Source organism: Diadema antillarum, unplaced genomic scaffold, assembly GCF_040938485.1.
Source record: "Diadema antillarum isolate AM-2024a unplaced genomic scaffold, OU_Dant_1.0 scf00000082, whole genome shotgun sequence".
NCBI classification, from domain to species: Eukaryota; Metazoa; Echinodermata; class Echinoidea; order Diadematoida; family Diadematidae; genus Diadema; species Diadema antillarum.
In genome coordinates, this window is record NW_027270971.1 from 1,846,564 (window position 1) to 1,872,607 (window position 26,044).

General features: G+C 38.8%; 1 protein-coding gene across 1 annotated transcript in view; it reads left to right on the forward strand.

The window, feature by feature from the left end:
- Positions 1-6,531: 6,531 nt before the first annotated feature.
- The window catches only part of LOC139717763 (PR domain zinc finger protein 1-like), a 54,284-nt gene continuing 34,771 nt past the window's right edge, over positions 6,532-26,044 (forward strand). Inside the window, exon 1 of the mRNA XM_071629266.1 lies at positions 6,532-6,640. The gene's annotated coding sequence lies outside the window, so the exon portion shown is untranslated. The remainder of the gene's footprint in view (positions 6,641-26,044) is intronic.

The following is a 26,044-nucleotide window of genomic DNA, read 5'->3' on the forward strand; positions in this document are numbered from 1 at the left end:
TGTACGTATTCATGTGATTGTGTATGAAGGAAGCATTTGATATATAGCATGCTCATTTCGTTTTCAATAGGCCTATAGTGCAACAATACAAAATACGATCGAAACAATTATCGATGCAAAGTGGAATGTGCACTACAGCAAGATGGTGCAACTTTTCTAATTGTTGATTATCCTGTCGGTTCAGAAGCCTTTTCCATTCTATTGACTTTCTATTGACATTCTACAGACTGACAATGTTTGAAACCACACAAGGCGCGTTAAGTACACCATGATGGGCATTCACCTGTGAAACCAGACGTACTAGAACAAAAAAGTATCATGGAAGCATGTTACAAAAAAGAGAGAGAGAGAGAGAAAAAAAAAAGAGTGTCTAGTAATTCTCAAAAAAGGAAATCCATTCAGAAAAGGAAAACCCTTAATTTTCATTTCCATCAAGTCCTTAATGAAACAAAATGTATTTCTACTCATTTTTATGTGACATTATGTGTTACAAGAATATACCATCATCTCGACTTTGTATTACCCATGTATATTGATTGGAAATGAAATAAAACATGAATGAATGAATGAATGAATGAATGAATGAATGAATGAATGAATGAATGAATGAATGAATGAATAAATAAATGAATGAATGAGTGAGTGAATGAATGAATGAATGAATGGATGAATGAATAAATGAATGAATGGATGAATGAATAAATGAATGAATGAATGAATGAATGAATGAATGAATGAATGAATGAATGAATGAATTCCAAAAATGAGTTTTGCGTGTTTTCTTTTTTCCTCTTGGTTTGAATATTCTTTCTTCTTATTTTGTCCAATCCACTGGACACATTCTAGCGGTCTATTCTTTGGGACAGTTTCAATTATTGCAAGATGAAATTTCTCCGCCAGCACCAGGGAAACGACCAACCATCCCTTGTCATTCACGTGCATGGTTGTCATAGAAACAAATTTTGATAGTAAGTTGTCGATTTCATTGTATGTGGATTGTTTGTTTGTTTTTTTTTCTCTCTCTCTCTCTCAGGCTGTTCCATCAGACATCAAGTCACTGCTTAAGATGCAGACTCCTGTTCTTTTTTCTGCTCTCTCAAATTGGAATTGATTTCAAATATTTTAAAAAGTTGAGTTCAAATAGTTTGAAAATTAGTATGCCTTATGATACAGTGGACTCCCGTTGTAACGAACATGGTTATAATGAAATTCCGGTTACAACAAAGTAAAAATTCAGGCCGCAACATTATCCACTTTATGTATTTTTTATTGTTTACTTGTTCGGATACAACGAAATTTCCATGAAACGAAAGAAAACTGCCGGTCCCGAGGACTTCGTTATAACGGGAGTCCACTGTACTACACATTTGTTAGATATTGTTGTTCATGATTATAGATATGCATTGTTATCTCAAGTGATGGTATGATTCTCGTGGCAAAATGCAGAAATGAAATTTGATTGAACTGAAATGAAATGAAGTGAACATTGTAGTAATTGCAGTCATTGCCACTTTTAACAAAACAACCGTCTTCATAAAAACGGGCCCTTGTATAACTGGCCTCACAATCCATGGCTCTTCCTCCTTTTAAATCTACAGACTTTTTTCAAAGATTATTCCTCAAAATCTTGTCAGTTTCTCTGTTGGTTTTGTTTCGTTTGTGATATTATCTGCTTTCCTCAAAAAATGACTTCACAACAAAGCCTACACAATGCAACGCAGGTGAATCTTTGTACCACTCATTGCATGAGGAACTGATTTGCACAAATTGTACTTGTAATCATGTTCTAATTTGGTGTGTTTTCTTGATGCAAAGAATGTTGAGGGATATTGTAAAAGTGCTGCCGACCCCTGTTATATTCTTGACAATCGTGTCGTGCGATTGTTATCACATTTGCTTGGATGTCATATTTCATGGTTGTGATTGTATATATTTTTCGGATAGATAAACTATATTGAATTTGCTTCTTCTGTTTTGACATATAAATTGAGTTGCACCAAAAGGTGATTCTACAATCATTCTTCAAAATGTTTCGAACACGTGGAATATTCATCAATATTGCCTTGCGAAAACAAAAAGCAGGATATTCACCTTTTTTCGCACAACAAGTAAAGAAGAACGACGTAGATGAATACAGATGAATGATTTAACATTGTAAAAGTCGCTCAGTGGGTTAAGAGATTCATAAGTATAAAGTGTCTGGATACCTGTAGTTGCCATGGCAACAGGCAACATACTAACAGCTGATTGGCTGTTGCCTAGCCGTTGTCTCAGCAAAAACTGTTCCATGTTGCATGCGGGATGAAACACCAACAGTTTTATAATCAACAAATCCTAGACACCTTAGCCTCCTACATGGTTGTGACTATATTTGCATTTGACTTGATAACATGATAACTTTATTATACTGTTGCTTTGTTTTTATTGTTTGGATTCAATAAAAACTTCTTTTAATCCCAACCAGGAAATGCGTGTTCGAATTATTCCTTTTTTTTTTTAACGGGGAATGGGCTTGCGTGATATTAGTTGCTATGTTCAGGTCATTGACGGTAATAAATGGTCATCATTTGTCACAGCGTATAACTCTCATTATTAGTGGATTATCAGTAGAAAGAACAGTAAGATATAACCATCCATATAGGAAGGAGCATTATTGAGGTGGAAGATGTGTTCCCTGCACATGACGCACGACATTTAAGGTATGCATAACAGGAAGGTATAATTATGAACAATGGCATGACAGAAGAAAAGGTAAAATTATTTCCTTTTGGGGAGCGTTCAGTTGTAGTGAAGTATTGCACACACACACACACACACACACACACACACACACACACACACAAATTAAAAGGAAATACACTAATTACCAGGAAAACTGGAAAAATTAAGGCTTATGTCAAGGTCATGATCGCAACCAAACGCATTGAGACAATGCCACTGTCAATATAGGAAACTGTCAGGTGCTAACAGAGACGCATCCCTATACACTTTGTAGCTCCATGTAAGCATGATACGGCTTGTTGAACACACACTCACACGTACACACATAATAATAATAATTTAAAGGGAACACAAAGGAAGAAAGAACATTAAGACAGTACATAAATTATGTACATGCATATAATATCATTCATATCAAGCGGAGCTGGAGAGTCTTCGTACATGATAAGCAATAGAGAGTTAAGGAATAGATATTGCTGTGAAGTACTCTGCCATGTCTGCGTTGCCCTCATGGGTCTATGGCTGCTCGCAAGTATTACAGTATTGCTCGCAAGAAAGTTCGGTAATTTAATCTTTAAAAAAAATCCTGTCTAGAGAGTAATATGATTGTTGGAGATTGCCTTCCTGCTGATGATAATTGAGACATCTCATTTTGCATTGGTCTTCCTTTTAAATACGCTGGTCTTTGAGACAACACATATTGCTTTTGAAATTTAAACAAAAAATGAGAGGAATACGCATACATTTTGATCCATATCCTGTGTCGACCAAAGCATAATTTAGCTGCAAGTATGGGATTCATGTGTCGGAAGTTTCAAGTTAATCGTACATTCACTGACTATAGTACTATGATACGAAAAATATCAGTCCTCTCGATATATACGATTTGTCGTAACTCTTCCCGGACTTAGGGGGTGTATTCTAAAAGGGCGTACTCTGCCAGTCGTGCCTGTGCAACCTTAAAGGGCAAGTCCACCTTCATATACACAAGGATTGAGAGAATGCAGCAATATTAGTGGAACACATCAGTGAGAGTTTGAGGAAAATCGGACAATCTATTCAAAAGTTATGATCTTTTAAGTTTCTGCCCATTCACTGCTGGATGAGAAGACTACTACAGTGTATGATGTCACATGCGTACAACGATATAAGGAAAATAAAAAGAGGATTTCACAAAACTTACTTTTAGAATAAAGTGCACATTCCTTCGACTGGTAAAACTGGCGTATGTTAAGGGTAATGTTATTCCCCCTATACCTTCTGAAAGAGAAAAGTCGAGTGCTCTTTTCTTATGCAAGAAAAATGGAAATATGTTGAATTTCCTTTATTCTCTCTTTATATTGTTGTACACATGTGACATCACAAGCTACAGTAGTCTTTTCATCCAGCCATGACTGAGCAGAAACTTCAAAAATTCATAACTTTTGAACGGATTGTCGGATATTCCCCAAACTTTCGCGGATGTGTTCTACTAATATTGCTGCATTCACTCAAACCACAGGTCTATGAAGGTGAACTTGTCCTTTAAGTGATAAGCACTGAATAGAATACTCTCATGTCATTTTTTTTTTTTCTATACTGTGTTGCATTGGATCCTGCATTGTTGATATCCTCCTGTGTGACAGGACATTCTTCCCCGGGGGAAAACCCATCGTCATTGAATTGGCGCTATATTCCGAATTGCACCTGCTACGCGTCGCCTGGTATAAACTGATTACTCTTCTTCCTTTTAATAGTACAGTACTCTCTCGAAATCCAGTAGGAACATGCTTTAGAATTTTCATGATGTTTGCTGTTCAATTAAGATTGTGTTTGTTTGTTTCTCAGTACATGTATTTGCAAGTTCTCTCAGAAGACGAGCGAGAGAGAGAGAGAGATGAGAGAGAGAATGACTGAAAGAACAGTATATATACATACATAACTATAGTTGGTATATAAAGTAAAAATTATGAACTGCAATGAATTTTTCATAAAAAAAAACATTGTCTGTGTCTACGAAGGAAGTTTCCTTGTTCGCCAGTGGCACTAATGACAGCGTTATTAACATCAATACTACTTTCATATTCAAGGAAAAATGGTTGATGTCACTTGTGTGGCATGGGGGAAAATCAAATGGCCTTCAACTATAAGATTTTTCGTGTGGTAGACCCCTCCCCCACAGCGAGTATTATTATGATACGAGTAACAATGAACCCCAACTTGAGAAATTCATGCATCCAGACACGGGTGAATAATTTCACTATTCAGCCGTGGGCCAGGTTCCCGATTTGTATTTTTAAAAAAAAGGGTATAGAAAAATGTCTCCATGGAAATTCCCTGACAATGGACATGTTCACCGAGGAATGTGGTATTTGTCCTACAAAACAAAGGATTCTTTTTACGATGATGTTCTCTTGGGATATAAAAAAAAAGACCGATGAAAAAAGGAAGCCGCAATTGAAAGGATAATACATAATGGGATATTACAACTTCGAAACTTGCTAAGGTGACAAGCGAAATGTTGAGCATCCTTTTGTTGTTGTTGTTGTGTTGTTGTTGTTGTTGTTGTTATTGTTGTTGTTGCGCGAGCAGAGAAATGATTTATCAAATGTCGGTGCTCTTTAACTGCTGTCTAGCAATGTGTTCCACGCGTTTCTTGTACGGTGGAAGAGGAGTGAACTGAACTTGGTCGCTTTTCCTTTTATGTCTATTTTTATCTTTTTTTCTTGTTTCACTATATGACACGAAGAGGCTGGCTGGTTGCTAGATTGGCATGGAAGATAACTTTCTTATCGGGGGCTTCGGCAAATCTGATACCGTGACTTCGGGCAGGTGATTAAGGCAAGAGTCCGCCGGACTTTACCCCCACGAAGGTGGAAAACACCCTCGGCGATGCAGAAAGCGAAGTTGATGTTTAACCAGTTGTCAAACACTTGCACCGCAGCAAAGCGGCGTGCAGTCTTTCCACTATCTCGTCAAACACACACAGGCAAGGATAGGCATTAGCACGTGAACATGTATAAAAATCCACTAATGACGCTACTTTTTTTTTCTTCACCCTCTTTCCCCGACTTCTGTTATCTTTGATATCTAATCCGTAGAGAGAGAGAGAGAGAAAGAAAGAGAAGAGGTTAGCCCCTAATGAAGTAACGACAGTTGGTGTACAGGCTTAGGCATACTGGTGATTTCACTTGCGGAATGACACAGGTGACTACGGGTCGATTGTCCAGGCGCAAAATAGTCCAAGCCGCCAAGTACGGGGTCTCGGTGTTACATGAACTTGTTTTTGCTGTTTTGAAAGGGGAGAGCTGACACTCTCGAAGAAAGATATCTCCCGCCAGCTATCCGCACGCGAGATTCAACGCGGAGGTACGTTTGGTTTCGTTTATTATAGAAATGTATTCATACAAATATAAATCCCTTTCTATTCATACATACGCGACTCTCCATACAAGATTGTTGTCTGCACTGCGCGATCTCTGTGTGAGTGTGTGTCTATGTGTGTGCTGAAGCGGAGCCTTGCAATGGGGGGAAAGCGTTGCGCGATCTGAGATGTGGTTGAGGGTGACTTTTTTTCCCCTCTCATTTTACTTTTTCTGCATTTGCTTCCTCAATCTAATCGGCAACTGGGTGCGGAGAGTCGAATTACATACGGCGGCTTCTTCCCGAAGACGAGAGAGCGGGCGAACCAGCGCGGGCATTCCACAGGTTGCGAAAGTTTTCGTCTCAAGTAGATTCCAACTTCTCGAAAGAAAGAGTTAAGCGAAAGTTGTCCGTCCGCTGACTGTAGGGAGTCGCACACACACACATACACACACACCATCGGCAATACACACGCTCTCGCCGTTGGCAGGCGATGTGCAGGAGGTTCGCTCGGTCGCCGAGAGCCCATACTTTCACATTGCTCTTAATATAGTTGGAGGCCATATTTTGTGCGAAGGTAAGTGCTCGTTATGTTTTTTTCGGCAGTGTATGCGGGGTGCTGGTGCGCGTTCAAGTGTAATCTGTGTTGGCAATTCTGAAAGTGAACTCTGATCATTGTTTGGTGTGCTCTGTCTGTGTGCTGTGTGAGCCACTTTAGCCCTGCATGTGTGGGTTGATTTTTCACCACCATTCGTGCCCCCTTTCTGTTATATTAGTATTGGGTAGCCCTCCATTGGTTCCTACAGAACACTTGTTCATCTCACTTAATTCTTTATTTTGCAAACGAAAATCATCGTAACGGAATGTTGACTTTAAGACCTGCTTCGCGCAAGGTACAGTGTCATGTGTTTATTGGTATGCTGTAATAGACTTGCTCGCAAGGAAAATGATGATTTCCATAGCAAAAGTCAAAGGTTGCCTTTGTATATCATCAAGTGTATATCGGTATGATTTAACCCTATTATTTGTTTGACGTGACGTGCAGGATAAGGCATTCAGGAACACCAGAATAGACAATGGTTCTTTTTATCTTCATACATAGACACAAAAAGCCCCCCCCCCCCCCCCCCCCCCCTATTGTGCTAGCTTAACGATCGGTCTGGGCGTACATCATTTTTGTACGACTGTTGATTAACATCAAGCAAAACCTCTCGTAGAAAAGATATCGGAACAGAAAATGAATTGATCTTAAAATGGGGCGGAGCGTTAGTAACACATTTCTTCTCATTTTCATCGTTTTAGTATAAAGATTGAGTGTCTGCATACAGACATAATATTATCAAAACACCTGTAGATGGACCAATAGTGCAAACTTCGGCGAGCTATTCAATTCTTTGCCAACCTTCCGAACTCTTGTAATTTGCAAAAGGTGCTATATGACTATAATCACAGTTTTGTATAAGCTATGGTAAATTTGAGAGGAGATGAAATAAGTGTTTAAAGAATAATAGGGTTGAGGATAAGATAGTGATGAAATAGATAAATTCTACAAAGATGCATAATGTAAAATAGCATAAATCTCTTTTTTTTTCATCAAATAAAATAGTTCCACCTCCACTATCGCGTGATTCAAAAGACATCCCTCCGTGGTCCATTGTGAAGATAGTTTCAGAAGAAGTAGACCTTAACCTCCTTTCTAACTTACACGCAATGCTTTGTTGTCGAAACATACTCTTTATGACGTATTTTATTTTTTTTCTTTTGTTTTGTATTGTCTTTGTATTGTATGTGTTGCGAATTATGTATAGACATCGTGACCGATGCTTCACATATCACTACTATACATGCAGTGTCACGTTGCAAGTTTGCACTTGTACATAGTTTGTATTTTCCATTTAAAAAAATCGTACCTGTATAGGACTATACATTTTTATTGCTGCTATAAATGAGGACAAAATAAAGCTTTGTTAAACATAGGCCCTATATAGAGCTGTATCAACTCATTGATGTTTTCAACAGTCACGTTGATTTCTGCAAAGTGACAAATATGTACAGAATGGGGCAGTTAGAGTTTATCTACTAATGTTTTGCCCCTCCCCGAACCCTACCCTACCCCCACCCTCCCCAGAACAAAATAAACGAATCAGTCTATATGGTGCACGGGCAAACTAGTTTGGCTCTACTAGAATGTGTGACTTCAGTTCTCACCATTACAAAGCATGGACTAAAAAAGTGTTGTTTATATAACATTGACTTCATCATATTAAGTAAAAAGAAAAGGATTTAGAAAATGGCAAACGTATTTAAGGTACGTCGAGGTATAGTGACTGAGGATCGCTGAGGTTCTTCTGATCTGCTACCATTAATATAGGGTATTTTTTCTGCTCTACTGTGCACACACGGTGGTGTATTTTTCTATCCGTATGTACTCACATTCACCACATTCAATCTCTGTCAATTACCCTGGTTGTTGTTGGTTTCTTACTTTTCATCTTCCGTTTTCCCCCCCCCCCCCCCATGTTCCATGAAAGCTATTTGACTGATCTATTCATGTTATGTGAACCTTAACAGCAGCATTTATCTGTCGCGGAATCACATTTACTTCCTGTTCATATTTTAGTGATTATTATATTTGCCTCGACCATGTCGACTCCAATTTACCTAGAGAACATTCCGTATAATGAAACGGTGACATTTAAAGGAAGAGGTTACATCCGTCTGTAGGATTTCATTTTTGTGGACCTGTCAAAAGGTTGGGATGATTGGGAGTCGAATAGCCAATCCATTTGTGAAACTGTAGAATTGTCCCAAATTTAGAGAGTGTGGAAAATCGATCGGTATGGAATTTATCATGTTTTGACAGATAACGAAATGCACTTGCGTTGTATATATTAAACATTCTTGTACCTCTTCAGTAAGTTCCGCATGATATATCTCGGCACAGGGTCCAGCGAAATATCATGATCTGCCTGATTTGCTGTTGCTGTTGTATTTAGCAAGCTGATAAAAAGTGACGGTCAGTAACATTGAGCACTTAGTCCAAAAAAAAAAATGGAGGGAGTAGACAAGAGAAATAAAAGATACATCTTGGAAACACACTTCTTTTTATCCAGCATATGGAGCCACGTTTAAAATCATTCTTCTGTTCATCAATATTTCAACTAATATTGAATTATTTTGCTAATCTGAAGTCTAACTATTAAAAAAAAAATAACTTGAGGAGCTGGAAACGTTTTGCGAATGATTTGCACATGTCGATCGATCCATTAAATGACCAAAAAAAATGTGACAATGCTGTAAGGGTATATAGGCAATGAAAAAACGTCTCGAAGTGAGTTAAGCTGTGTAGGTTCACTCTTAAATTGGATGTACCTTTACCATTGTTTACTTGAAGAGTTCAATACCGGCTGCTGATGGAGAATTAGCATAGACCTTTATTAATTGAAAGTGAATTTCTGCTATAGAGAGGTCAATATCCTCACGCTGCGCGAAGTCTCTTACATTTAGACATAAGAGGGACCTCCTTTTTAGGTGCTCTTCCCTTCCCTCCCCTTTCAGTCCTCTCCCCTCCCCCTCTCATTCCTCTTCGCCTTTGCAGTTCCACTCCCTCCTCCTCCGTCGCACCCTTCACCATCTACCATCTACCAGTGTATTACCCCTTTCCATCCCTAAGCACTCTGCGTGCTAGGTCACATTAATATTCTGCCCATGGGTGTGTGTGTGTGGAGTTTGTGCACAGTTGACTTATAGGCACAGGAAAGGTTAAACGTGGAAGTGGGTTTATGCGAAGGTGTTGAAAACTGACTAGATGAGGTGAGAATTAACCCGTTCCGTACTGAATTCTGAAATGCCCATAGACTTAATATGCGTGGTCACGGGGTTTCCGTATACAGAACGGGTTAATGTGAAGATGGTGAGTCAGATGGATGCAGGCGCGACACAAAGTCAGCCGGGTGATCATAACTCGAAGTCTAAAACGTCGCAGTGTAATCACGGCATAATAAAACGCCTGAAATTAGACTTTGAGTTATGATCCTCAGTCTAATCGTTATGATAGCGGGCGGGGTATGGTTATATGGAATTTTAATCTGAAGGGTTTAAAATCTTTCAAACATGGTGAGTAAAATCGCGAGGTTGGGATCAGAATATTCTGTATATTCCTGAAAACAAAAGTCACCATACCCGTGCGGATTAATCAATGTGCAGAGGGATGAGAACATAGTACTAAGTATTTACTTTCGACTTGTCTCGACAGCTCCGCTGAGTAGGTATGCTGTTTTCAGACATTCTGAACTTTTTCCTTTCCAACTGATATTTGACTGATGTATATAAAAAATCAATTACCGTTAATGGGGCAAAAGTGATTGTGAAGCCGCGATTGCCATTTCACACAAGCAAGATGAGAATGTTTTCTCGACAATTGTGTTTTTTTCGAGTGCATGTTCGCATTCCAATGATCATGGTCATGACGCAATAAAAAGCAATGTATCGAGCTTCCTTTTTTTTTCTCTCTCTCTCTATCTGTATCATGTATATACGGATGAGGAGGAAGGGGAGGAGGATGAAGGTGATGGAGACGATGTATAGAGAGATATAGATAAATAGATAGATAGATAGATAGATAGATAGATAGATAGATAGATAGATAGATAGATAGATAGACAGATAGATAGATAGACAAATATATATATATTTATATATATATAGATAGATAGAGATAAATAGATAGATAGAGATATATAGATAGATAGACGAATAGACAAATAGATAGAGATATATAGATAGATAGACGAATAGACAGATAGATATAGATATATATATATATATAGACAGATATATATATATATATGTATATATATATATATAATTATACAGATAGACAGAGATAGAGATAGATAGATAGATAGATAGATAGATAGATTGATAGATAGATAGATAGATAGATAGATAGATAGATAGATAGATAGATAGATAGAGATAGATAGATAGATAGATAGATAGATAGATAGATAGATAGATAGATATTAACATAGATTATCTATTCACGAATGTATACACAATGAAAATAAATCAGTGAATATAATTGTAATATATAGATGCAAATATGCTTGCCTTCCTAGGTACGTTTCTGTCATGGTTGACAGTTCGTGACTCTCATTTTTGATCTCTACGTTTTGTTTTGGCTTTCTTACGGTCAGCAAGCGAGTTGACAAGCAGTTGCTAGGAGGTTCACCAACAGGGGATTAGATTCTATCAATCCATCTAGCTTTTGGTCTTCCTGGTCTTCTTAAGCCTTCAATTTTCTCCTGAAGCATTACTTTCTCTAGAGAGTTGTTTTCTTGTCTTATTATGTTACTAATAATACATAGATATATACACTTTTCTAAAATAAGAGATAGAGAAAGATATGAATAGATGATATCTATCTATTCCTTTCTCTATCTCTCTCTGGACAGACAATATCATATTGCGCGCAATATCCCAATAAGCGCATTATTTTTGTGAGCTTTATAGTGCGAGCTCCACTGGAGGCAGAAATCAATGTATTTAGAGGCTTGGTTGTACAAAATACAACTTCACTGGTCCTCTAAACATACCACAACAATATCAAGAAGATCTATCCGTCAACTATTTCAGAGGTTGCCAATCTGATTTGACATGACATTGATAGTGAAAATAGGGTTATAGCTAAAGATGTATGCTGCATATACGGCGATGTACTTGTATAGTAATTATATATAGATATCTTTGATTGATCATGTTTGTTTTTGCTTAAATGTGGGCCGTAGTTTCATTAACATTTTTGTCTGTTTTCGATGTTTTGTTTTGTTTTGTTTTGTTTTTATGTATGAGTTTTTTATTTTTATTTTGATATGTTTATGTTGTATTTTATTCGCACGGACGTGAGGAAGAACCAGGGGGGGGGGGGTGGGGGAGAACGGTCTCCGGACTGTATTTGCCGTGCTTAAATAAAGGAATGAAATGAAATGAAATGAAATGCATGGGGGCTTCCCACAAAATGTCCAAGGTAACCATTTCGTGCCTGTGTGCACTTTCGGTATTGATATTGTAAATATTTCATCCAGACAGCGTTTGGGTGTGAAAAGAGGCTATGTTTCTTATGTAAGAAAAACAGCTCAAGGAAGAGTATACATTGTTGTAAAACAATATTGTTCCAGGACTCATCAAACCAAGCTAGGAGTAGTTGATTCGGGCCTACTCCCCTCTCCCTTTCCCCTATGCACCCACTTGTCTCTTAGCTCCATTCTCCCCATCCATCTTTATACCAATGTTTGCAATATCATGCATGTATTCAGACTGCTGCCTCTAATGAATATTATGACGTCATTCTGCTTCATTGATAAAGTGCACACAATCATTATACACTGACACACACAGGAGAGAAGTGAACAAACCAACTGGGCTGAACTTTGGCTATTTCCTGGTAACGTACCTCTCCTATACACATGGAGGTAGTCCGCGGCCCAAATGAATGAGATAAATTATGAAAGAATTTAGGTAAACAATGAAAGATGAATGGTGAATAGAATTCCATATCAATAGGAGGTTGCTTTCTAATGATTGTAAAGCAATCCAAAAGCAATGTCAGGGAGACAATCGGTGTCAGGAAAAAACGCTGTCATGCTATAGATATTTTAGGAATATACAAAATCGTGGGGAAGTTCCCGTTGCCTGCCACCAGTATATCAAATCTCCTTTCTTTTCAAAGAGATTCCATATGTCATTGATGCCACATATTCTTCAGAATACTCCACGTTCAAGGAAATGAAATGTGTGAAAGATCCGAGGAAATTCGTTGCTCTATCACAACTTTGCAATACATTGCTGGATAGGAGCAAACTCTTCAAAGACAGAAAGTAGAATCGTATTGATACGCTGTAAAAACATCGTGTTAGATTTAACACCACGTGTGTTAAATTTAACACCGATCAAACTTCAATAAAGGACCACACCCACAGGTGTTAAAAATGCACTGTGATGGTGTTGAAAAGTGTTCACTTGACACTTTGTGGTGTTAATTTGACACTGCACCTGGTGTTATTTTGACACTGTACTGGTGTTAATTCAAAAATGACACCACATGGTGTTGATTTGATATTTGTTGGTGTTAATATTAATGGTTTAACACCCGTCCAGCTTCAATAAGAGACCACACCAGCTGGTGTTACTTTGGTGTAAATTTATTTTCACATTTTTTCAAAAATCTAGTATTTTAATGTAAAATTCTTGATCGTCTTGTTTAAATTAAAAATCAACAAGAAGTGCAGTTACTAAGAAACTCTTCAAAAAACAGTTTAGAATTCTGAAATGACACCCGGAGGTGTTAATTTAACACCATAAATGAGCACCGAAAATTTAACACCAGCTCGGTGTTCACTATTTTACACCGGACTTTTTGCAGTGTATACTAAACCCAAGACTAAAGACTAAAAACAGCAGAGGCAAAAGTGTAACTGGGATGACATTCACAATGAATGTCAAGTCACATTGAGCAACCACTCTCTTCCTACCCCCAAGAGAGTTTCAGTTTCTTTTTTTTTGGGGGGGGTGGGGAGAGATGGATGGGGTATTTTTTTTTTACGAGAAGCCCCCCCCACAGGTACACAGCACCTCCTTCATCTACACTCACACTGCTTTCTTAAGAATATGCTCACTCCGGTAACATACAAACATGTTTAATGTATATGTGAAACAGGCATGATTAAAACCTAGATTGTTTGCGACGACTACATGGGGATCATTCACAAGTAACGATCGATTCAAGATTCACATCCACGTATATTGATGAGCTTATATATATATAAAAAAAGATACGGTGGGTCATTATTCTGGCAAATGTTTAGAGGTTGTCAACTGTGACGGAGATTATCGTATATCAAATCTTAATGAATGTAGCAAAGACGTAATATTTTACGCTGTGACAATCTTCTCTATGGCGTGCGTCATTTAACCCCAACCCGACTGGACGACGGCCTATCAGTAGTCTTCAATGATCTAAGGGAATTCAAGCAACACTTTCAATTTATTCTTTCCACTAAACTCTTTAACGAAATGACGATGTAATTTTAACATCTGCTCTTGTAATTTCTTTTTATATATAATCTTTTCATTTGGTGTGGTGGTAAACGTCATCAAAGCTTGTAGACAAGAGGCCATACTTTTGCTTTAAAATTCACTAGTGTATCAACATTTTGGAGGGCGTGAAATGTGAGTACGTGGCGTAGCAAATGAAAGAAATTGTCTTACAGAATTGTCTAAGCAGTTTCCCCGCATACTCGTTATATACACACGCAATGTCGCTCCAGAAAGTTCGTTCACCCTTATGCAGAGTGCCAGAAAAAAAACACACAACATTTCAATGGAAATAATCTCCTCAAAACTGCAATTCCAATCGCTGCTTGCAGGATTGTTGCCATATCTTTTCCCTCTTAGACCAGCCTATTGCAATTCTGAAACGAAGAATCACTCATAAAATTTTAAGGACAGGTCCTCGTGCATAGAATGGAGTATAGAGAAAGTGTTTACATTATCTTCATATTATACTAAATGCGTAACTTCGCTTTCTGAGATGGAATGAGTCACAACAATAAATGACAACTTATCTTCAACCTGACTATTGTCTGCTGGACCCGGATGTGTTATATTACAAATAACCTTTTCTAGAAATCGCTGCATCTCGAAAACGACGGTTTTGAACATGTTTAAATAAAATTATTGAGGGCGATTTATAATGAACGCACGAAGGGGAAAAGTATAGAATTTTAAAGAGTGAGAGCGGTTTTTGTAGGACAATCTCTGAACCCTAATATGGTGTCTAATTCAGAACAAGTTTTTGGCGCCCACGTTGTCGACGTCTTTTCTGCGTTTCCTTAAGACATCACGCCACTTGTTAACAGAGTGAACATGTAAGTGATTGCGCGACCCCTCGATGCTAGGCGAGGTTGGTGTTACTTCGTGCCAAGTACGTTAATTCCCTCTCATTACCATGTATTCATGTTGTATATTTTCCGATAAGCAAGCGTTATCAGTGATGCGACTTATGATAGATGCCTTTCTAGCCTTTCTCGCCTCGTCCGGTGGCCCTTTCCCACAGCAGTTCATCCGTCGGGCGGCGCCTGGGCTCCCTTCGATTAACCTCTCTGTTGACTCTATTCCTTTCGTCTTATGTAACGTGAAAATCACCTTCGACGCCAATATTCTCCGTGGTCGTGGAAAGGACCACGATGGACTTTGGTTCATCGGGTTTGCGATAAGCTTCACCAAGAAGAGGTACATCATTTCCTTTTCTTTTCCTTCAACGAGACACTGCGACTCTTTTATCTTATGATCCCACACGTCTTCCTCGCGATTCGTGATTATCTCTTTTTTGGTGTTAATTATTAACGGTTTGCCCGAACTGTGGTGAGGAATCTAAGTGGAGCATTAATACCGAATTTTTTTTTTTTTTTGGTCAGTGTAGCAGTAATACCAATTTTGATTCATGTTTTTCTTGTGTGTGCGTGCGAGGGTTTTGTGAGTTAGAGATGTGGGAATACGTGAGACGAAATGATGTTTCTGGGGTTTTGTATGTTTGTGTTTTTGCTTGTTTGTTTGGATTTTTTCTCTCTCAATAACTTGTGCCGACTGGAAGTTGTTCCATTTCTAAAAATCGGAAATTTTTCGTCTTCCAAAATGGAGAAGTGTGCGTGTAATCCGGCGAATCCTCTCGGCAAGGACAATAATTGTTCTCGAGCAAAATTTGCTTTTTTAACTAAGAGTTCTCGATCATGGTGTGCCAAGGGTATTGATATCTCTATAGGGGAAAGAAAAGATTTGAATACAATGAGAAAACTGGCTTGTAGAAGGGAATTAATTTCTCGAAGTCCCCAGGCGTTAGATGCAGTGTTTTCTCCTAATATCTTGATTACCATCCCGTCAACCCGCCCCCCCCCCCCCGAAAAAATACCAACTGAGCAAAAACTTCCATCCTATTATCAAACTCATATGAAACAAGGCATACGTAACGATGTTTAATTGCCTTTACTCCGTGATTGATTACCAATGTTCGCTAAGCACTTAACATTGCAGGAGCAAAGTAGGCGATACATGAGCTGCTGACCACCGAACCTCATAAGGTCCATCAAAGGTGTCATGGGTAGAGATTTGCACCCCTTTGCGAAACAGAAGACCCCCACTGGAAACCCGTTTGACTCCTCTCTAGCTAATGGCATGGCCTACAGATGCTACCTCCTTGCAATTTCCAATAAGCTATAGGACGTAAAATAAAATGAATAAGATGTTGTAATTACACATTCAAAATTTGCAAACAGAGAGAATAACAGAAAATCACCATATTCAGACTTGATGATTAAGAGTGGGAAAATTCTTGGACTTGTTCACCTGTTTTATTAACCCGTTTTTAAGAAACAGTGATATTGGTGGTAATACCACGTATGCAAATTAGATTAGATCATGACGTCATCGTCTCTCTCTCTCTCTCTCTCTCTCTCTCTCTCTCTCTCTCTCTCCCTCTCCCTCTCTGGCCTCCTATTGTCATGCAAATGAATCCCCACTAAATCTACCAATAGGATAGCTCGATTCCTCGTGAGGAGATCTTTACCTCATTTAATGTTGCCTGACATGATCACTGTTCAGTAGAAAAACATGAAACTTAGACGATTCCATAGCTTTATCAGTTACATCTTTTGTCCAGCTTTGATGAACTTCTTCCGTTCTGTTTACTTCAGTAGACTCTGCTTAATACTATACATGTAGTAAATTAGGCCACTTTCACTTGGCTGTATAGGCTCCACATTTCTGTTGTAACAGATGTATTCTCTTTGGACCTCCTACGACGATTCACATCAGACGAAGACTACAAAGACTAATGCTTTATCACAGCTCTCTTTTCTCAAAGTTATAAGTAAGTTTCATTAACCTTTAACCTTCTTGATAAAGAACGGTGTCTGCATGCATATTCCCCGATGTGTTTGCTACTCTGACGTTGTATATTTTTGGCTTGTCCCCCATCACTGGTGAAATGGTTTGCTCCAAGGATGTGTAATACGCACATGGAGTGACTCGAACTGAGAACCTGTTGTTGCAGTGCTCAGAACCTTATCCACTCTCCAACCAATACATCTGTTCTCTCCATATCAAGGTAGTTTCAGTAATTACGTGGTGTGACAGCATGTGTGCATGTCATATGCATTGATTATTATTATAATTAATGATCGCAAAGGTAATGGAGAATGATTTGATTCGATGTACATCAATTTATGACAGAGTAATACTTGGAGTGACTCTCTAGAAGTTACAAGATATTAACAGCCTTAAACAAAAGAAAAAAAAAACTAATCCGACATTTTTTTTTCTGCGAGCAGGTGGAAAGACTAACAGCAAACGTACAGAAAGACAGCGAATGGATGGGGGGGGGGGACGGGGAGGGGGACTATCCTACTTTCCATGTGTCTGCTTTCAGGTTCGCAACCAGACAAGACATCTGTAGCTTGAACAAAACCGACTTTCAAAAGCACATGCTATCAGTGAGTTTTGAAAGCGTCATGGCGTGAATAGAAATCCCGTCACAGCTGCCTTTTATTACTTCACTCGTGGATTCAGTTTGACGGTGACACACGTATCGTGTAAGACAATTACCAAAGTGACAAAAAAGGGGGAAAAAGAGGATAAAAAGCTAACTTGAGCACACAATGAGATCAATAATATATACGTTGAATATGATTCTATACTTTAAAGCAAAACACTTTGCCTTGATTCCTGTATGTTTCGCTTCTCCTTTCATGGTGTCCGCCGTACACCAATCAAGGACCCGATAATTTCCATCGATGAGATTTAAAGGGCAAATTCTCCCACTTGCAAAGGAATAAATAAGAAAACTTACTTTTAGATAATGATAAAATGTGCATTTGTGGGCGAGGGAGATAAAGTACGACACTGTGCATGCCATTACATGCGTCGTTAATGTAAGAAACCCCGCATCGGCTGAACATACATGGGACTACGGAGTGTGACTAAATCAATAGATGAACAGAACAAGTCCCTGTAATCGACCATGACAAAAACAAAAGAGGAAAAAATAATTATTTTTCTCTGTACTGTAGGGTTTAATACATTTCCATTAGCTCTGGAGTGATCACGCATATCATTGTAAAAAAAAGTAAAATCACGTGACAACAAGAATAAGACAATAACCTTATATCTCTCCAGACCTCACATGACGCGAGGCCAATACATACATTATCCACATTCCGGTAAATGCAAACTATACAGGGGAAGCGCTTGGAATATGATTTGTCGACAAATCGTTGTTACATCCACTGACTTCAGTGGAGGATGAAATCTTAGTAGAATGAGAGAATGGAATGCTGTAAATGGAAGGTCGCAGCTGTCCTGTATCTTTTATTTTTCTTAACGAAAATAAAAGAAGTCATGCTGAAATCACTTTTTTCCCTTCCTCCTCGACTTCCAGTCTTCCATGGCCAAGCTAGCACTGCTTGATTCTACGAAACGAGACTGTTTTTCATCTACAGTTTGTGGCAGTCCGTGGCGAGAGCTGCGCCAAAAGTCGCGAACGCCAGACGAAAAATGATCGAGAAAGGGGTGCGGTTCACGCTCCCCAACTATTGTGACATCACAAGGATTTGCTGCCGAACTATGGCAAGCAGCTAGGCGGGCACTGATCCGGAGTAAAGTGACCTGCAAAAAACATGACAATGAATTTGAAAGAAAAAAAAGATAATAGAAAGAAATCGCTGATTTAAAGAGACGAGAGAGAGGGGGGGGACAGAGAGAACATAAAAAGCTCGCAGACAGAGGCAAAGAGAGAGACACCGCGACAATAATGGGGGAAAGGAACGGAGGAAAAGAAAGCAAGAGAGAATAATTGAAAGAAGAAAAACAGAGTTGGGAGAGGCGGTAAGGTGAAGGATGCTCATTGTGAAAGTGAAGAAAGGGGGGGAGGGTGCTTGCTTCAACGGGGAAGTATCGGCAGACAGATGGACGTGGAATGACAATAACAACTGCAACTATGAGGTACAAATAGCTGAGATAGCTTTGAGAGAAGAAAAGAGTGCGCAGGAATATAGAAAATGAGAGAGAAGAGATAGCTTGATATAGAAAATGAAATGAATAGGACTAGGTCGCTTTAGGAGATAGCTCGCACGCCGGGCGATAGGCTGCAGCAAAGGTGATCCCACATGGCATCCCAGTTTACAAGTAGCAATGTGGTAGCCATGTTTATGGTGGCAACCATGTTTGATGGTGGCAGCTATGTTAGATGGTGGCAGACATGTTTACTGGTGGCAGCGTGGTTCGTGGTGCCCGGCATATATTTTGGTGGTAGTCATACTTAATGGTATAGTTGCCACGTTGTAATGATGGCAATCATGATATCATAATGATGGTGGCAACAACATTTAACGGTGGTAAGCATTTTTAACATGGTAGCCATTTTAAATGACATTCATGTTTAATGGTGACAGCCAAGTTTAATGGTGGCAACATGCTTACCGGTGGCACCGTGGTTCATGGTGGCAGCCATATCTAATGGTGGTTGTCATCCATGAAGGTAGTTGCCGTGTTTAATGATGGCAACCATGATATAATGATGGTGGCAACAACATTTAACGGTGGTAGCCATTTATAAGATGGCAGCCATGTTAAATGACAACTGTGTTTAATGGTGGCAGCCATGATTGATGGTGGCAGACATGTTTACTGGTGGCAGCGTGGTTCATGGTGGCAGCCATGTATATTGGTGGTAGTCATACTTAATGGTAGTTGCCATAAATCTAATGGTGGCAGCTATGTTTGATGGCGGCAGCCATGTTTACTGTTGGAAGCGTAGTTCCTGGTGACAGCAGTCTTTATTGGTGGTAGTCATACTTAACTGGTAGTTGCCGTGTTCAATTATGGCAACCTTTGATGGTGACAACAATATTTACCGGCGGTAGGTATTGTTAAAATGGTAGCCATTTAAAATGCCAACCATGTTTAATGGTGGTAGCAATGTTTAATGGTGGCAACCATGTTTACCGGTGGCAGCGTGGATCATGGTGGCAGTCATCCTTGGTAGTTTCCATGTTTATCGATGGCAGCCATAATATTATTTGATGGTGGCAGCCATACTTAATGATGGTTGCCACGTTTAATGGTGGTGCAGTCAAGTTTGATGGTGCTATAGTCATGTTTAGGAGCTGCAGAGAGGTTTTATGGTAGCCTTCATGTCTAATGGTGGCAAACATAATATCATTTGATGGTGGCAGCAATAACTAATGGTGGTAGTCATTTTTACCGTGATAGCCATGTTAGTGACAACCATATTCCTTACTAATGATGGTGACATCCATGTTTAATGGTGGTCATGATAACCATTTCAATTGTGGTAGCCATGTGAAAAGGTAGTGTAGTCAGGTCTAATGGTAAAATAGTCATGGCTAATGGCTGTAGCAATATCTAATGATGGCAGTCATTTTCTTTTTATGGTGGCAGCCATGATTAAAGCTAAAACATATGGTACTCGAAAGGGCTTAAAATTCATCGATTTTCGAATTTACTTGCAGTACCATCGGAAAGCTCTACCAAGAAACTTAACACGTTCGCAAGGCGAATCCTTTGATGTAAATTCATGTTTTATTACAAAATTTGAAACAATTGTTAGAAAATTCGTATACTGCGTATCTAATATACATACGATTATTTTGTCTCTGACTTGCGAGGATGCGTTGCCAACATCCCTATGAAAAACGAAAACAGCTCAAAAAAAGAAGAAAAAATCCACAGAATCCTCCAAACGTGTCCTTTAATTACTCCAGGAACTCGGAATAGATATTCCCTATTTTCATATAAAGTTGCTCCTCTGTACAGCAACTAAATCATGGTAAGATTGTAGATATTAAAACGTTTCTTCGAGGGCCTATAGGTTTCTCATATAATTGGGTTTTATTTGTGATTTGATCACAAAATCAGGAATCATTTAAATACCAAACACCCGATCCCCTCCCTTCCTCCCCTTTCCAGGAGCCTTTTGGAGCCCGGTAAGTTTGTTTCTCTTTTGTGCATGTATTTGAAAAAGAAAAAGAAAAAGGATAAATCAAAATCGAAAATGGATAATGGGTAGGACTGGGAATAATGTTCATTGAAGATTAATAAACTTCTTTGAGGGAGCGCAAGCTAATGAAGAGCTATTGCCTGATTCCCTGACTCCTCGCTTCTTTCATCTGTTTTTTTTTTTTCCGATGCTATCATCGAGCACGTACTGACTCTTCACAACAGAATGAAAACGAATTCGAAACTAAATTTTCATTCGTTTTCCCGTGACATTGTTGACTGCAACTTTCCTGCACTAATTTGATGTGGTATTTCTTTCTCCACGAAAGCTAAGAAGGTTTCGTGTCAAAGAAAGAAATGTTGATGAAATTAGAAACACTAAAGAAGACACCACAGCGGTAGCGGTATGCAGAGGCCTTGTGAAAGTTTTGCGAAGTTTCGTATCTTGTATGTATCTGTCGATGGCATAGAAATATTAATTTTCGCGATTTCTCATGCAGAATTGTCCATGTTTGAGGGGGTGTTACTGAATTACATGCTAAACACAAATGATAGAGGAACAGCCCTATTGGAAAGGACGCAGTGTCCCATAGTTTCTTCACATAAGTTATAGTCGACTTTTGAAAACGCTCGAATTTAAGTGTGAAGACGATTTCACACTGTGGTGTGGTTTTCGCAGAGTGTTCACATAGTAATGCCTTGATTCACACCGTGAATTGATGACTCACATTGTGTTCACACTGTTAAAACGCTCGCATTTAACAGTGCGAAGAGATTTCACACTGTGTTCACACTGTGTTCACACTGTGTTCACACTGTGTTCACACTGTGTTTCTCACACTGTGGGACACTGTGTTCTTTCCAGCAGGGAGGGTCTTGCTGCCTCTGATGTAATTAAAGGAAAAGTTCACCTTCATCTGTTCATAGACATGTGGGTTGAGTGAATGCAGCAATATTAGTAGAACACATCAGTGAGAGTTTGAGGAAAATCGGACAATCCGTTAAAAAGTTATGCATTTTTGAAGTTTCTGCTCAGTCACGGCTGGATGAAAAGACTACCATAGCTTGTGATGTCACATGAGTACAACGATATAAAGAAAGAATAAAGAAAATTCAACATATTTCAATTTTTCTCGCATAACAAAAGAACACTCCACTTCTCTCTTTCAGAAGGCAGGGGGAATAATTTTACCCTTAACATACGTCAGCAGCAAGTTGAAGAAATGTGCACTTTATTCAAAAAGTAAAGTTTTGTGAAATTCTCTTTTTATTTTCCTTATATAGTTGTACGCATGTGACATCATACACTGTAGTAGTCTTCTCTTCCAGCAGTGACTGCGCAGATACTTAAAATATTCGTAACTTTTGAACAGATTGTCCAATTTTCCTCAAACTTTCACTGATGTGTTCTACTAATATTGCTGCATTCTCCCAATCCTTATATATATGAAGGTGGACTTGTCCTTTAAAGTAACGTTAGATTACAAAACCATGTGAGTTTTATGTGTCGATGTCATCGTTGATATTGAAAAAAAGTTGTTTCCAGATACCAGTACCGGACGTAGAGTTAATCTTAACAAATAAAGAACTTACTGATGTTGGTGTGGTTTTTGTATTTTTCCAGCATCATCCTATTCCTGTCATGGAGCAAAGCTTATAGCCCTTATGTTCAATTCCTCTTGAAGAGATAAAGTTCGAATTAGACGAAAGTCGAAAGCGGAGAAAGTTCCAAAGTCATCAATCTGCTTGAATCTAATTTTAATTTGCATCGACAGCCATCAGAAAATCTGCATAATTTCGCAGAATATGATATTCATGAAATCTTATAGAGCGAATTAAAGCTCTACCACCTGTAGACAAGCGCAAAAACAAAGATTTTCCCAGACGCTCGCTTACTAATTTCTAAGCATTTCTGTTTTCTTTCAGTTGCCTGATATCATTAAAGGTGATAGTCTCAAAGTGCTCTTATTAACGTGAAATAGATGGCGCAACATTGGACGCCACCATCACAGTTTCACCCCAAAAACAGTTATGTGATTCTTTTTTATCAAGTGTGTGTGACTCATACAGATTTTCGAAAGAGAAATTGTGGAAACAACTTAAATGGACTGGAATCAAACAGACAATAGATAAAATGAACATGTACAAGATTCGGTTTCAAGCTCCAAGAGGTTTCAAAACGCAAACAAAACACAAAAACACACACAAACAAACAAATTGTGGTCACGATGACAAAGAACTAGAAGTAAAACTTCGTGTGTGCCATTACCTATAATCTTCATCTCTGCATTCAAGAAGAGGACAAAGGGGTTGTTTTGGTTTCAAACTCCGTACAACTTTCCTTAAAGTCAGACAAAATCTGTTGAATTGATTTTTAATCACACAGAATTATTGCCTACATAATCCTGCGCAACATCACGCCCATGAGGAACAGGAGCAATAATTTGAGACAAAAAATACTTCCAAATCTTTTAAGGCTTAAACATATCTATAATGACCGGCTCCATCCTTATTAACCTTTGATAATTTTATTTAGAAATGACTTGAAAGTAAATTGTTTAACATTTTGTGATTTCCTCCTTCGTGGTTATTGACTTTTATTGCAAGGTCAGAGAAGATTGAGAGAGAGGATATGCAATGTCTCCCCGCCTCCATTAGTAATTCATAAGTGAAACGTGATACGCTACTCCGAAACTTTGTTGAAAAACAAAATCGATGAAATTGCGGGCTTAATGATGTGCACCATTCCACTTTAAAAACATTTAAACATGGATCATACCGGCAAGAAAGATGAAGAACGAAACATATTTCACCGCCTCCTTGGTAAAACAATCTCATGGTTTCTTGGTATTGTGAGAGGACCTGATATCTCAGAATGGGTCGAAGGAAACTAATATTGATGCAGGTGCCTAAACATCAGTACGCTGTCTTTCTTTTTATTAGAATCATTACGATCATTATGATCTGGTATTGAACTACTTTGTTTTGTCATCCCCCGTCGTATGTGTACACCGAAACTCATCAACGCTGTACAGTATACTGTTGTTCATCTGAATGCGAGGGGCGTCATTTTGTTCGCCGAAATGCTCGTCAACTTCGTATGAAGAACGACGACATTCATTGTTCTCTCCAACTTTCGATTCTCGAGCGATCTGCAGATAGGCGAGCAGTGTGTGCATGTGAGTGTGTGTTGTGTGTATGTGGAAGGGGTGATGGTGGTTGAAAGAAAAAAAAAAGCCCGCCAATGGTCTGTGTATCATATGATCAGAATTACTTCAGCACAATGTTTACACTTTCGTATAAAGACGTGGACTTTGGTACCGATATGCATTATGGCTGATTTTGGGGGCGATAAGCAAACGTGCACGCTATGATTGTGATTTCGGTGTTGCAGGCTCCTTTATTAGGGGGTATGCAAAGCACTTCAGTTATATTCACCCCCCCCCCCCTTCTCCCTCTCCCCTTTTTCTCTTTCCCTTTCTCTCTTCTGTCTGTTCAGCCACTATCGTCTGCCTTTATATTTTCTTTCAATCAATTTTGTATCGCTTTCTGTGGTCGTGGCTTCTGTATTCTCAGATCACAACGCAAATCAAAAACAGGTACATTCGTGATCAGTGGGGAACGTGCTCCCTTAAACTTCGTACCCCACCCCAACCATTCCTACTCATTATATGAGAAGAATTGCCAGTAAAGTTCTTCAAATATCCGTAGATTGGATGAGTCTGGTATTTGAATTGCATTGAATTGAATTGAATTGAACTGAATTGAATTGAATTGAATTGAATTCAACTGAACTGAACTAAACTGCATTATATTAGATTTGAATTGGATTGGATTGGAATTGAAATGAACTGAGTTGAATTGAATTGGATTGAACTGAAGTGAATTGAAATGAATCGAATGTCATTGAACTCAATTGACTTGCACAGCACTGTGTTGATATGTATTGTATTGTGTTGTATTGTTTTGCATTGTATTGCATTGTGTTGAACTGAATGAAATGAAATAAAATAATATGAAATGAAATGAAAGGAAATGAAATTGAATTGATTTGAATTTTACTGAATTGAATTAAGATAAGGAAGCGATGAATGCTTGTAGGCAACTTCGTAGCTTACGGCTGAATACGTTCCTTTCGAAGGGAATAAGGATAAAATGCCTTGACCAAGGACACAATCGCAACAGGCAAGGGACTCAAACCATGGACCGCACTATTGGTAGTCCATTAATTTTTTCTTCTCTGTATTGATCCACAACGTGTTTGGAGTGCCATGAATATCTTGTATATATAGTTACTGCAGTATCAGTGACATCCTTGACTGACAAGACTGAGTGAAGAGTTGTTCACTCTGTTGTCAAGGTTGTGTAGCTGAGTATTTATCTTTTCAATTTTTGAAGCGCCATGAACAACGAAAGGTGGACTTGTGCGCTACACAAGTAGCCACCATTATCATTATTAAGTGGCACCTCACGTAAAGAAAAGGTGAACCTTAAGAAAAAAGAGCTAGTTCGGAAATGCGTATAGCTGATTAACTCCATTTCAGCAGTTGATGATCCAATCTGCGCCAAAGCAACACACACACTTTCAGACATTAATGTTCAAACAATTAAGGTTGTGGACACAGACGGCGCCAACTCCAGTTGGTTCTCAAAACTGTTCATTTTTCTGTTCTCTAGAGGGCTTTTTACACTTGTGTTTCTTAACCCCGGACTTTCTCTGACCCAGGACTATCGTTAGTCCCGTACCAATTTTTTCAGCTTTTTACACTCGCCAATTAGTCCCGTACTATCTCTTGTCCGGGGCTAAGGAGAAAACTGACCTTTTTACACTCGTATTTCTTAGCCCCGGACTTTCCAAACCACATGAATATTCATAATTACGCTGTGTACTGTACACGTACACGCACGCACC